Source organism: Gadus morhua, chromosome 9, assembly GCF_902167405.1.
Source record: "Gadus morhua chromosome 9, gadMor3.0, whole genome shotgun sequence".
Lineage (NCBI taxonomy): Eukaryota > Metazoa > Chordata > Actinopteri > Gadiformes > Gadidae > Gadus > Gadus morhua.
The window spans coordinates 10,501,329-10,515,560 of record NC_044056.1 but is presented as its reverse complement, the minus strand read 5'-3'; the positions used below and the strand labels follow the sequence as shown (position 1 = coordinate 10,515,560).

General features: G+C 46.8%; 1 protein-coding gene across 1 annotated transcript in view; it reads right to left on the bottom strand.

Annotated features, from left to right (window-relative positions):
- b4galnt4a (beta-1,4-N-acetyl-galactosaminyl transferase 4a) overlaps positions 1-14,232 on the bottom strand; it is a 136,163-nt gene that overhangs the window by 92,199 nt on the left and 29,732 nt on the right. The gene's annotated exons all lie outside the window — the stretch shown is intronic.

The following is a 14,232-nucleotide window of genomic DNA, read 5'->3' as shown; positions in this document are numbered from 1 at the left end:
ACACAAGGGCTCCTGTAGGGGCTCGGGCCCCAGATGGATTATGGGAGTTTGCAGCGTGATAGTAACTGTTGGCTTTGCTGTTGGGAAAACAACCTGTGTGTGTGTGCGTGTGTGTGCATGTGCGTGTGTGTCTGTGTCTCTGTGTATGTGTGTCTCTGTGTATGTTTGTGTCTTCTTGTATGAGTGTGTGTGTGTGTGTGTGTGTGTGTGTGTGTGTGTGTGTGTGTGTGTGTGTGTGTGTGTGTGTGTGTGTGTGTGCGCGTGTGTGTGTGTTTGTGCAAGAGTGAGTCCAACACAACATATGGTCTCATTTCCTATCTCACTGTGCCGCCAGCAATGCATCCTATCTTTCTTCCACCCACACACACACACACACACACACACACACACACACACACACACACACACACACACACACACACACACACACACACACACACACACACACACACACACACACACACACACACACACACATTCACAGATGATCACGTCAAGACACAACTCAATAACGAGTAGTAACGGGATATTCACTATTATATGAGCTGCTGTTTATTCTGAGCTGCAGGGCTGCATGGATTGGCATCAGAGTTTCAATCTACCTCTCCGAACAATAAACGATAACAGGCGTCCACATCCTGTTTACTCCCATTGGCTCAATATGCTTTTACGTGTTCCGCGCCGGGCTGAATTTTATTCGGCTACTGTGGATTGAAAAAAAAAAACGGAACAGTAGACCTCAATAAATGATGGCGCCTCTGACTGACTCTCTGTGTGTGTGTGTGTGTGTGTGTGTGTGTGTGTGTGTGTGTGTGTGTGTGTGTGTGTGTGTGTGTGTGTGTGTGTGTGTGTGTGTGTGTGTGTGTGTGTGTGTGTGTGTGTGTGTGTGTGTTTGTGTATATATCTGTATCAAATGATAGGAAGTTGGGAGTGGGGTCATTGGAGCTACACTCTCATATGGATCTGAATTGAAAAAGAATTGAAGAATTGAACACACATGCAGCACAACACGAGGCACTGGCCTTAAGAAGGACACAAGGTTGGCCTCGATTCAGGACTCGTGTTCATCAATAGCAGCAGAGTAAGAGCAGGCAGACAGATAGATAGAAACACATATATATACATATATATATACATATTCATATATATACAAATATACATATAGATAGATAGATAGATAGATAGATAGATAGATAGATAGATAGATAGATAGATAGATAGATAGATAGATAGATAGATAGATAGATAGATAGATAGATAGATAGATAGATAGATAGATAGATAGATAGATAGATAGATAGATAGATAGATAGATAGATAGATAGATTGATAGATAGATAGATAGATAGATAGATAGATAGATAGATAGATCGACAGATCGATAGATAGATAAATATGATGGATGGAATAGTTTTAGTAAGAGCTAAAAAATAGAGACAGTTTTCTTTGTGGAAGCACTGGACAATCTCAGACCAAGTTAATCCATGTCATGGATTTATTTTTCCACTTGCTTGTGAATCCCTAACCCGCCTCTCTCTTGTTATGGAGCTCATTCTGGAACACCGGCGGAGGAAATACATGTTGTGTGTTTTGAACTGAAATAAATTCACCACCCTTGACATTGGCCCCCTTTCAGCTTGGCTTTGTTCCTGTGGCCCTGTGTGTCTCGTTTTGGCTGATTGTCATCACCGCAAGATGCTGAACCACAGCCTGCATGCTAAATAAATCCTTCACAAAACAAAACTCCTACAAAATAAATAAATAAATAAATCGAACCAAACACATCAAGGAAGTTGGAGGTCAGCCTGATTATTTTAGGCCAGATCTAGCTACTTGCAAACAACTTTTCTTACGACGCAAACAAGATCTCTTAAGATTGTGAACCAAATATGTGCACACATACTGTAAATATAAATAATTACGTTTCTTGGGATTTTTCGGTGTTTCACATCAGATGTATCACATCAGTGTGGTGATGATCTCCATGAGTAGGAGGAACACACAGCCCAAAGGTAGGCCACTGAGAGGAGCGTCTTCACAGTACCCTCTGCTTGTCATGGACTGGCTGATCATCTCCTCAGGGTGGCCATCAAGGCCCGCGCCGATCAAAGAACATACGTCCAAAGCCAGGCTGAACCTGCCCTCTCATCTCTTCTCTCCTCCCTTCCTCTCCTTCATATCCTCTCCTCCCATCTTCTCCCCTCTGCTCCATTCCTCCTCTCCTCTCCCCTCTCCTCTCCTTTTCTCTTATCCACCTCTGCTCCGATATTCTCCCCTCCTCCCGTTCCCTCTTCTCTGCTCCCCCCCCCCCTCCTCTCCCCTCTCCTCCCTCCCCCCCTCCCCGCCGCTCCCCTCCCCTCTTCTCTCCCTCCCCCCTCTCGTCCTCATGAAGCTTGGCAGCATGACCTGTTCCCCACCTTCCTGCCATTGTCGTGTTAAAAATAGGGTCCTAACTCGTCACTTTCTAACTTGGATCGTTTCACGCAGCAGAGCTCTCTTTGTCCAACAGCAGCTGTTAAACTGGAAGTTTATCTGGTTGTAACGCACACTATACCTTCCTGAAATGCAACGCGAGTAAAGACAATATCATCCAACCACAAACTCTATGCAAGTCCTTCTCTGAGAATGTGTGCTGCCTTTTTATTCTCTATTTTCGTTTTTGTCACATCACGGGTTAGACGTATTAATATCCATAGTGCAAGCAAACAGAGCGTTGTCAGGACAACCTTCAACGACAGAGATTTGATTTAAGAAATGGATAGGACTCATAGGAGAGTAAATGAATAAATCAAATATGGAGGCGCCATCTGGATGGGAGAGGGCAAACTGTCCACAGATACAGAACAGGCAAACACTGACAAATGTTTGGCAGTCGCTTCCCAACTGTGAATAGTTCTTCACTCTGGCAAACGCTTTCCTTTGGGACTATAATCTACAATATTTTGGACTGAAATCCATTTTCAGAAGGTTAAAAACACACAATTTTTAAGCTGAATTCTGCATGGTCAGAGTTCCCAAGAACCAGCTTTACTGTGTGGGATACAGTTCGAGGTTAACCCTTGCTATTTCAGACTTTTGGAAATGTTCTCAATGGATGCATGTATGAATGAGTCAACAATAGGAGGAAATTAAAATATCATGTGAACATCATGTGTTACATTTACATTTAGGGCATTTAGAAGACGCTTTTATCCAAAGTGACCTACATTAATAACATTTGTCATGAGGAAAAAACAATATATCGCTGTTGGTATGGTAAGGAAGATTGTAGAACCAAGTGCCAAGCACTAACAATCATTAGGTTAACCCATTCCCCATATACAAGAGATAGCCAGGATAAGATGCTATACAAGGCTAAGCACTAAAGTACAAAGATGTACTATGGTAGAAATTAACCTTACATTTTATGTTAAACTATGATTATCATTAGGCCTACATATCATATAGATACTTTAATGGTGGAAGATAGCTGATCACCTTTCCCCTATATGCTAGGTGTTATGTGGCGCCAGTGCAGTGGCGTAACAAGGCAATGACGGTCCCGTATGCAGGATGTTCAAGGCGGGCCCCCCCCCCCGTTACGATTGTTATCTGTTTGCATAGAGGTTAATATACGTTCAAAAGGCACAGTTATGACATAGAAAACATGAGAATATGCTGACATTCACACCTGTACATCATCGTTCTGTATGCATAATGGTTAATGTATGTTCAAGGGTAAAGCTGTGACCTGGAAAGATATGTTATGCAAATCAACATTTTATGTAAGTCTGACCTCATATAATGCAAGGATTGGGTATATAAGGAGCAGGACGAGAATCATTCTGGAGTGTCTTTGCAAACCTCACTCGGCTTTCTCGTTGCTTGCACACGGGTAGCATAAAGTCTCTGTCAATACTTGATTCGGACTCTCCGATTCCTCATGTTTGTAGTTAGTTGAAGTGAAATAGATAAATCGTTAATAGATTCCACGACAGTACAACACACAATGAGTGCGTACATTAAGTGCCAGGACGTTCGACAACAACATTCAATAAGTGCATAAAATGAGTTAGGGGAGGACAGGGAGTAGGGGGGGAGGTGTGTGGTGATGATATTGGTGTAAATTATGTAAACGTAGGACTCGTAGGACTTCACTTAAGTTAAAGAAGTGCATTGCAAAAGCTGTGATGTGAGTGCTCTGTATGTCTGTGTATGCTTCTCCTGAATGCACTTAAAGGCCCACTATTCAGGATCGGCCATTTCTTCGCCGTTTTCTCGGTTTGCGCTCAGACTCTTCTCCACACAGCGCCCCCTGCAGCTTCGTAGTAGATATTTTACAACACTGTCGTAACGACTCGTTGACGACCCTTCCCCATGCACTTCTACGCTAGCCATGTGCATTGGTTTCAAATAAGCCGGCGAATGCTTGGAGCCATGTCCGAAGTAGATGATCGTAAAGAGTACAAGGTTATACATTTTGAAATGGTGTATTTGTGTTAAGATAAACATAAACCCATCATTTTTTATAGTTGACGGGGAGATTTGATATCCTAGATTAGAATTGTTTTATCTTTGGTTCATGCTATCATAACGATTTGCGCAGCAATCGTAAATGTATGTATCTGCTCAAGTACGTCACGTGTGCACGAAATTGCAGGTAGAGAGTTGGATTCAGACATCAAGAGGGTATGCTGTCGCCAGTCCCCGCAGGAGAGTTGTCGGAACCAGATGCTGTGTATGGAAGATTAGGGACACATTTATGATTACGTGTAAATGACATTTGGGTTACATTTGCAAATAAACATTGTAAATAAATATTATTGTATATGGTTTTTAAATGTTTCCCTTCTTTTAATATAACAGATGTTTGCACCACCTTTCTTTCATTTGTTCAATAATACACACTTTTGGTTCGAAAAATATTTATTTTGGAGATCGAAAAAAAATGCCGGAAAAAATGTGACAGTTCATGGATTGTTTATTGCCTTACGGCTATTGTGTAGCATCTTCTTTATGGTTCTCTGGAGTTGTGGAGCGATTTTTTTTATTTTTTTTTTGGGCTCTAGGGGGGCCCCCCCGTGGCCCGGGGCCCCCAAACAATTGCGGGGCACCAGGCAGTTGCCTGGTATGCCTAATGGGATGCGGCGCCTCTGCTAGCAGCTCTCGTGCAGGGTACTGCATTATATGGCCAGCCGGACATATCACATGATATAGGCTACACTCTTAGGGAAATCGCAGGCATTCGAATAGCGGTCTAGTGATCTAAATAAACAAGAACCTGGATTCAGGGATTTAGCCTGTATCTGGGGGACGAGACAGACGAACAGCAAAACAACCAAAGGTGTTTCCATGGTTGCACGCAAGCAAGCTAGAAACATACAGGGCTCACAACAAAACGACAATCAACATCAAGAAAGCCACAAGGACAAAGTTCATCCTAGGGTACTAACAATTTCAAAAGCAACATGGCCAATTCGGCGTCCGATTTGCAGTCTTCTTTTTCTTTCAGTTCACGCTATTCCTGACAAGCTCGCCCAACGTTTACTCGTGTCCAGCCTCTCTCTCCGGTCTCCATTTTCTCTTCTTCTGTTTCTCTGAAATTGGGTTTCTCTGTCTCTTTTTAGTCGGCTGATGAATGTAACAATCCCTTCGTTACTTGTGTTTGTCGAGACTGTTCCGTGTTTGTGGGTCTGTAGTGCCTTAAAGCAATTCGTTTCTTCGCGAGACACGAGACTTCCACGAGAGTGGGCGGCGGGTCGCTGGCAGAAACATGCATTTTCCCTTTCTCCGCTAATATGCACTAGGGGGAGTCGAAACAACGACCAATCTAACCAAAAAGTTTAATAGAATCATCACAATGACTCTTAACCTGTTATATTAAGGTAAATTAAGCCAAAAAAGTTGCATAATTCCCCTTTAAGAGTAACACCAAAGCGCCTGTATATACAGCGGTGCGTGTGTACGCTTGTCCTCAGTCACTCATCGGCGGCTGTATATACACACCCAGGGGCGGCCCCAGCACATTTGGCGCTCTAGGCGAGATTGTTGACGGGGGGGGGGGGGGGGGGGGGGGGGGGGGGGATGTAGCCGATAATTTTTTCTTTTTTTTTTTGGACTAACCCGCCTGTAGGGAAGGCCGCCCCTGTACACACCACTGCGACCCCGATGACGGCGGCTAACAACGGAACTTAAATCCACATCTGTGCTGCCGGTGCCGTGGTGGAAGCGGATGTTTGTGAAGCATTTTGCTCTGGCCTCTGGAACCCATGCACTCCTGCGTTCTCTCAACGCTCGTCTTCCTCGCCTGCGGCCACGTACAGCTACGCACACACACACGCACGCACACACACACACACACACACACACAGACCGCCGGACTAAACGGAAAAATGTATGAGACGCCCCAGCCACGTCTAAACATTATTGTAAAGCTCACTGCTGTCTTACCGTCGCTAAATTCCGGTGAAGTGTGTGTCAACAGTAAACAGACATGCTGTCCTGCCAGTGTTTTCTCCTAGACAACCAAACTTCGAAATAAACAAGCTTCAAAATAAAAGTCCCCCCCCCCCCAAACAAAAAATAAGAAGACAAAAATGGACCTTGAGAACGGGGGAGTCTCTAGACAACCGGACTACCAGACCACCGTACTACCAGACCATCAAGCTGGCGCCCCTCCCTGGCCACTAGGTCTGACTGACCCCCAGTCCTACTCCTGACTCTGTGGGTCTGGGCCCCAAATCTCCGGACCCCAAGCAACCAGGTCTGACTGACAGCCCTGACTCTGAGGCCCCGGGCCCCCAGGTTGGTGGGCCCCCAGGCTACAAGCTCGGACTGACTGGATCCCCCCAGCCTTGACTCTGGGGCCCCGGCCCCCCAGACCTGGTAGACCCCCAGGCCAACAGGTCTGACCGACTGGTTTCCTCCAGGCCTGACTCTGCTCCTTCTTCCCCACGGCTGGCTGTGACAGGGGGGGGGGGGGGGGGGCACAGACAGGCACCGCTGGGTTAATGGGACTCCTGTCAGGAAGCCCAGTCCTGGTGACCCACTGGGGAGAGAAAGATGGGAGAGACGGGGGAGACGGACTGAACCAAGCTCCCCTCAGAGGGGGGGGGGGGGGGGGAGGAGCGAGGGAGATCACACTGAGAGAGGGCCGATCGATAAAAGAAAATCTATAGAAAGTAGAAAAACTTGAAAGAAAAACGTTTGAGGGAAGAGTTGGAGACAAGCAATAAAACAGAGCCAGGCGTTGGAAGAAAAGTCAGACAGCGAATTTGTTGGGTTTTCGGTGGACGTGATTGTTTGGTTGTCATGGTAGTTCTGGTCTTCGACGGAACAGCGGCCACTGAACAAACGTTCAAGCTACTCCGAGGGCTTTGGGGTGTGAAGGATTGAGTCATATGTTTACCTGACCCTGCTGCCTCTTCATACTGCTTATTTATTACTATTCTGTCTGCAGGCCAACGTGATGATGTGCGTGCGTGCGTGCATGTGCGTATATGTATGTTTGTCATGTGTGTATTTGCATGCTTGCATGTGTTTGTATGAGCGTGCGTGCATGTGCGTGGGTATGAGTGTGCGTGCAAGTGTGTGTGTGTATATGTGCGTGGGCTGCTGAGTGCCTGAGTCTCCTTTTAATTGTATTTTTGAACAAGGTTGACAGCAGCTCCCGCGGTCATGGACCGTTCCTGTGTTGTGAGATGGCAGGACGCTCCACACACCAGCAGACGAGCCTCAGCAGTCAATAGCAGTGACACGAGGGCCGACCTAACACACACGTCGCTTGAGGTTACAGGATCTTCAAGCTACGGGTAGAGTTAGGCCCAGTCCTGATCGCAGCGACCCGGGTTCGATACCGACCATGGTGCTTTGCTGCATGTCCTCCCCTCTCCACTCCCATACCTTCCTTTCTATCATAAAAAAAAAAGCAAAAATAAAAAATTGCAGGATATTATTTAGGCAGAAACATTGAAAATGCGCAGTCTAATTGGGTACCCTGTCTGCGGGGAGAGGGGAGGCTTCAATCCCAGCTCATCTGGCCAAGAAACTAATCAGAGCTTGGCTGACCCGACCTTATGAAAGACACGTGCAAACGACCTGGCATACAGGGAGTTGTTTGTGTTCGACCGGACAGTGGGGTAGCAGGGATGGAGGTGAAGTCAAGGGCAGAGAGGGACGGCAACAAAGCACAAAGAGGCAGGATGAGAATAAAGGGGATTTGGTACAAAATGAGAGGGGGTGGGGTCGGAGGGGGGGGGGGAATGGGGGAGGGGGGGGGGCGCGCTGGGTGGGCAGGCGTTTGAATTATTCACCCCCCCCCAGAGTTTTCCTCAGTCACAACGCACACACACACACACGTACACACATACACCATCCTCGTCACTTTGAAGTCCACCAGGACTTTTGTCCCAGCGAACAACAGCACTATCGGAAATCAGTCTAAACACACACACACACACCCACACACACATGCCCTTGCACACAAACGCACACACTCAAATACACAAACACATGCCCTTGCACACTAACATACACACACACACACACACACACACACAAGCCTGCGCATTTACATGCTTGCACACAAGCCCACACACACACTAAAGCACCACACACACACACACAGACTAAAGCACCTCACACACACAAACACACACACATACAAACACACGAAGGGAGGCGAGATTAAAAATGGATGAGGCAGCGGCAGACAACAGGCTGCAGTTTTCCAGAACACATCAGTGTGGGAAGGAGACGGAGAGAGAGACGGAGAGCGAGGGGAAGACATCAGTCGATATGAGGATGAAAGGCAGGGTTAGGGGACGGGGACGGGGACGGGGACAGGGGACGGGGGGACAGGGGACGGGGGAGCGAAGGAAGAGAGCCCTGATGTGGTCTTTGGGGGGCCGTGGAGACGACACAGGGCGATATCCGGTTCACTCACTCCTCCCCCCCCCCCCCCATCTATATAATTCTCCGGCAGAAAGCTTGGGTTTCAATTTCAAAGGCGAGCGGTGTTGATAGGCTAAACTGTCTTCCGTGTCTCGCGTCTGACAGCGAGGGAGTTTCAAAAATCACCTTTCATTTCCTCCCGTCCGTCTGAGCTCCACCGCTCTTTATCTGTTCTCCTTCTGCTCAGAGGCAACATCCAGAACCCACCACGCTGTCAAAACAGACCGTGCGTGAGGAGCAACACGCAGCCGACACGCTGCCCAGCGGAGGGGCCGAACCGTCCACTAGTAGAGGTGTTCCGATACCAGTAACGATCGTAGGTGGAAAGTCGGCATGGGAAACGCGTCATCTTCGATCTACGTGTGTTCGAGCTACCAAGTCGGAAAAACATTGATGGACGCTTAATGACAACAAAAAATGTTATCAGAACATCTCTATCCACTAGACCAAAGTAGGAGGTTTGAGCGATTCCTCTGATTGAAGCCTTAAAGGTTTGGTATGGAATTCTCTTTTTTGGCCATTTTTTTAAAATTACTTGAAATTGTTATCATAACCCACTTACAGCCACTGAGTTAGAAGTACTGACATGAAAATTAAACAAGTCTATCATCTGTGGAACGGGCAGGGCTCAAAAAACTCCAGCCAATGATTTCCAGAACCACCGAGTGGCATTTGACAGTAAGTACGCCAATCAAACGGTCGTACTGCACTCCCCCTCCCCCACTCCCTCTCCCCGCGCGTGACCCCTTCGTGCACTTACTCAAAGCTTGTGACCCAGAGCAAGCTTCTGTTTGTTATTATCCTGCGGTAGCTACTGGAGCTAACTAGCTAATGGCTCGCTCTCGCATCTGTGTTCGCGCTCGTGCATGATTGCGCGTCTATGTACTTAGAATGGGTGGAGTCAGAGTCAGCGTTGAAGGAGAGGGGGTAGGACCATTTGAGTTGTGTATTTTCAAAATCTGCTGGCGTTTCGCAAATCCCATACCCAACCTTTAAGAGGGAGCATATAATGGAGGCTCAGTTTTGAAGCTAGAGCCTCACGTTCACACTTGAGGCGGTGATCTCCTGATACCCCGGTCCCTTTATAGAACATGGGCTGTATGGGTGTGACAGTGTCAACGCCGGCCAGGACACCATGGGAGTGTTGGTTCTGTGTTCAAAACGATTTAAATACTTCAAAGTTGAAAGTGGTGCATTAACACATGGAGCCCTGCCATTGGCTAGGGTGGAGGAAACACTGGTTCACACTCAAACACAAACACACAAATTAACGCACACACACGGATGCAAGCACACTCACACATACACACAAACACTCACAATAACACGTAAATACAAACATGCACGCACACAACACACACACACACGCACACAAGAAAAATAAACACACAAACACTTAAAGAAAACATACACTTAAATAGACACATTCAAACACACACACAAACACACAGCAGAGTGTTTAATTGCAGGAGGTCGGCCGTAGCCAACTGGTTGGCTAATTATAGCTGATAAAGTGGCTGATGTGAGCCATTAGCCAGCCGGTAATGGGGCCAATCTGAGACCTGATATGAAGCTGATGAATAGACCTGAGATCACTGCTGATGACCGCCTTTACACACACACACATAGGTCCACGAAGGCACATGCACATGCACATGCCCCCCCCCCCCCCAAACACACACGCACACAAACACAGTCTGCTGAGCTAGAACCAAAAAGAGAAGAGTTTATGCTTTGGCCACACTTTTGTTAATTTAACTGTCGTGCAAATAAAGCTTGGCTGAAAGGAATTGAACGGAATAGAGAGAGAGAGAGAGAGAGAGAGAGAGAGAGAGAGAGAGAGAGAGAGAGAGAGAGAGAGAGAGAGAGAGAGAGAGAGAGAGAGAGAGAGAGAGAGAGAGAGAGAGAGATTCAGTATTCTCATCTTTATTCATCTTGCACCGACATTGAAGAAAATTCTAATGATTACCACAACCAGGAAGAACAGAGGCCAGAGCACTCACAGAGCCCTGAAATGAAAACACAATAACCTTGTTTGGATCCAGAGACCAGGAGATGCCCCGCGCAGGAAGACTAAATTCTGGGTTAACGTGCATGTTGGATGTTTGGCGAGAGTCACTTGACAGAAACCCGTTTAGTCGAGTGATGATAAGTAACCGAAAGTAACGATGAATCAATAAATGGTTGTTTCCTTCGACAGAAGATTTATTTAATCACGTTGTTATCATGGATTAATCATTCTCTTCGGCTGCCTGTTGCTTCAAAAATTCAAATATTTGGTTCATGGATCATTATGAAATTAATACTTTCATTTTTCCTGGGCTGCTTGTCAGATACAGCAAGCACATTTATGAGATCCCTTTGGCGTTTACCATTACTTTTGACATTTCATAGACTCAATGATTAATCGATGATTTAAAAAAATAACCGTTGGATTAATCGACTATGAAAATAGTCATTAGCTGAAGCCTTCAAAAACATGCCACATGTCAGGTCTGCAGGAGTGTTAATGCTCCAAAACTAACCGTTATAAACACAAAGGAACCACAAAGACGTAGTCCGGTGCACTGAGTGTGTGGAACATGTATCCCCCCCAGCAGGTAGATTCCACTGGAGGTGCGAAGCCTGGAACATTCACCACTCGTGTTTCCACGGAAACCCACGGAACGACCAGGGTCCACAAAGGACTCCCGCCTCCAGCCAACGGCGGACAGATTCAACCGCTTGGCAGCGAAACATTTCAAGGCTACACGTTAAAACAACTGCTTGGTCGGTGGATTTTCTGCAAAGGAAAGACTCACCTGTTCAGAGTTCACCTAGACGCTGCTTATTGTGTGTTGTACGTCCTGGCACTTAATGCACACAATTATTGCATGTCGCACTAGATTATAGCACTTAATTGTGTAGCATCTTAACCTAGCTCTCTTTGTTGTATACGAGGAATGGGTTAACCTAGCAATAAGTTAGTGCTCGGTTCTTGGTTCAATGAATATCTAGCCGACAGAGATATATTTTTGTTTAATGTAAAGGTTAACGTGAATTTTCATTCTAACCATTGTAAAAGTCTGCACTCTGGATTCAGACTTTCTCTGTGCCTTCATTATAATCTCAGCGGAGTTTAGAGAAGAGGGAAACTCGCCCATGCAAGACAACGGCACCATCTCTGCACGAGGCGCGGAGCGACAGTTTGATTCCCACGGCGAGGGGGAGGCAGACTGGCATGCATTCCGATGCCACCGCTCCGGCATGCGCACAAGGGGACAGAATCCTCAGAAAGCGATGCTGGTCTCCAGAGAAGTCTGTCGCAGTGGAGTTCCTGCCTTATTCATGGCTTGGGATTAATCTCTCCCCACGTTTTAGGAACAATATGTTTCTGCTTGTTCTGTGTGTTACGAAGGCCGGTTTATAAAGCTTGCGCCCTGCGACCCAAGGGACTCTCCTTGCCAGCTTTTATGGTCAATTCTCTCCATCCCTCGCTCTCTCCCGCTGCGTTTCTCTCGCTCTCTGTCACTCTGAGTGTCCTAGTTTTACTTCAAGCCGAGCAGCCGTCTCTCTCCCTCGGAAAACTTCAAATGCGTTGGGAGAGACGATGCTTCTTCGTGTCGCATTCCAACCCTTTCACCAAACTGCCGATAATATTTTCACTTAACAATAAAGGTTGGCAATATTCAGTCAATGATTTTCTTTAGTGTCGACATCCACAGTGCTTATGAGTTAATGTAGATGATTCAGTAGTCAGATGGAAATATACCTTTGCTTCTACTGAGGAAAAAAGCCTTTCCGTATTTTTTTTTCATCAGTGCGTGCTTTATTACTGCTAGGACTCGTGCTGGTATTGTTGTTTTTATGGGTGACACAGCAGGCAACAATTCATGTTCATTCTCACATATCTTGCCTGTGTGTGTGTGTGAGTGCGTGCGTGCGCGTGTCAGTAAGGATGTTGTCGAACAGAAGACAGGAACTAACAAGTGTTCTACACACAGTCACAAACAAACACACACACACACACACACACACACACACACACACACACACACACACACACACACACACACACACACACACACACACACACACACACACACACACACACACACACACACACACACACACACACACCACTGAGCAATCTCTACCGCTCACATGAAACACCCAGTCACTCTCTCAGTCATCAAAGCACACGCTAGTGATGTTATTTGTGGGACCCATCCATCACAACCTCTCTGCCATCAGGGGATGAAAAAGGGTGCGCACAGCTGGGTTCGCTAGCTTGTTGAGCTAGCTGCTCATTAGCATACATCTACATTCCGGGAGGATGAGATGACTCGTCTCGTACGAGCTACAATGATAACAGGAAGAGCTATGATCCAAGCTCTGCGTTGGTCCTAGACGCTAGCTGGATGAGGGAACTGAACACGAGCGCAATGTCCGCAAGGTGAGTGAAGACCTCAGCTAGTCTGGTGCTGAAAGGAAACATCAAAGAGCAAAATTTAACCAAAATGAATGAATAATGCCGGTTTTTAGTCAGAACTGAAAGCGTTCGTCAGAGACAGGAAGAAAGATTTGAAACCAGACGAGGGAACAAGGCCGGTTGTGAGGAAACAAGGCCGCTTAAAGGCCGACTCCAGACATAAACCAAGAGACAATGTGTCTGGATCCTCCTCCAGCGCTGAGAGGAAGCTGACCCCTAAACGACCCCTACCTCGCTCACTCCATCTCTTTTCCACTCTCCGTCTCCCACTCTCTCCATCGCCCTCTCCATCACTCTAACTCATTCCCTCTCCCTCTCCATCTTTCTCCCACTCGACGTCTTCTACTCTCGCTCCCTCTCCATCTCCCTGTCCTGCTCTGTATCTCCATCTCTCTCTCTCTCTCTCTCTCTCTCTCTCTCTCTCTCTCTCTCTCTCTCTCTCTCTCTCTCTCTCTCTCTCTCTCTCTCTCTCTCTCTCTCTCTCTCTCTCTCTCTCTCTCTCTCTCTCTCTCTCTCTCTCTCTCTCTCTCCCTCCCCCCTCCCTCATTTAAGTCAAAGGGCCACTCTAGTTCTTTAATGTCATTCTCTTCCTCTGTTTCATTTCCTCCATCTCTCCCTGCCTCTCTCTCGCTGCGTCTCTCTCTTCCTGCGTCTCTCTCTCCCTGTCTCTCTTTCCCTGAGTCTCTCTCTCCCTGCGTCTCTCTCCCTGAGGCTCACCGCAAAGCATCCTGGGAGTGTGTTTGTCCGGGCGCCAAAGTGTGACGCCGCAAGAGACGTGGAACAGAAGTTGAGGTTTCAGATATGTGATGATTGGACGATCGACATTTAGT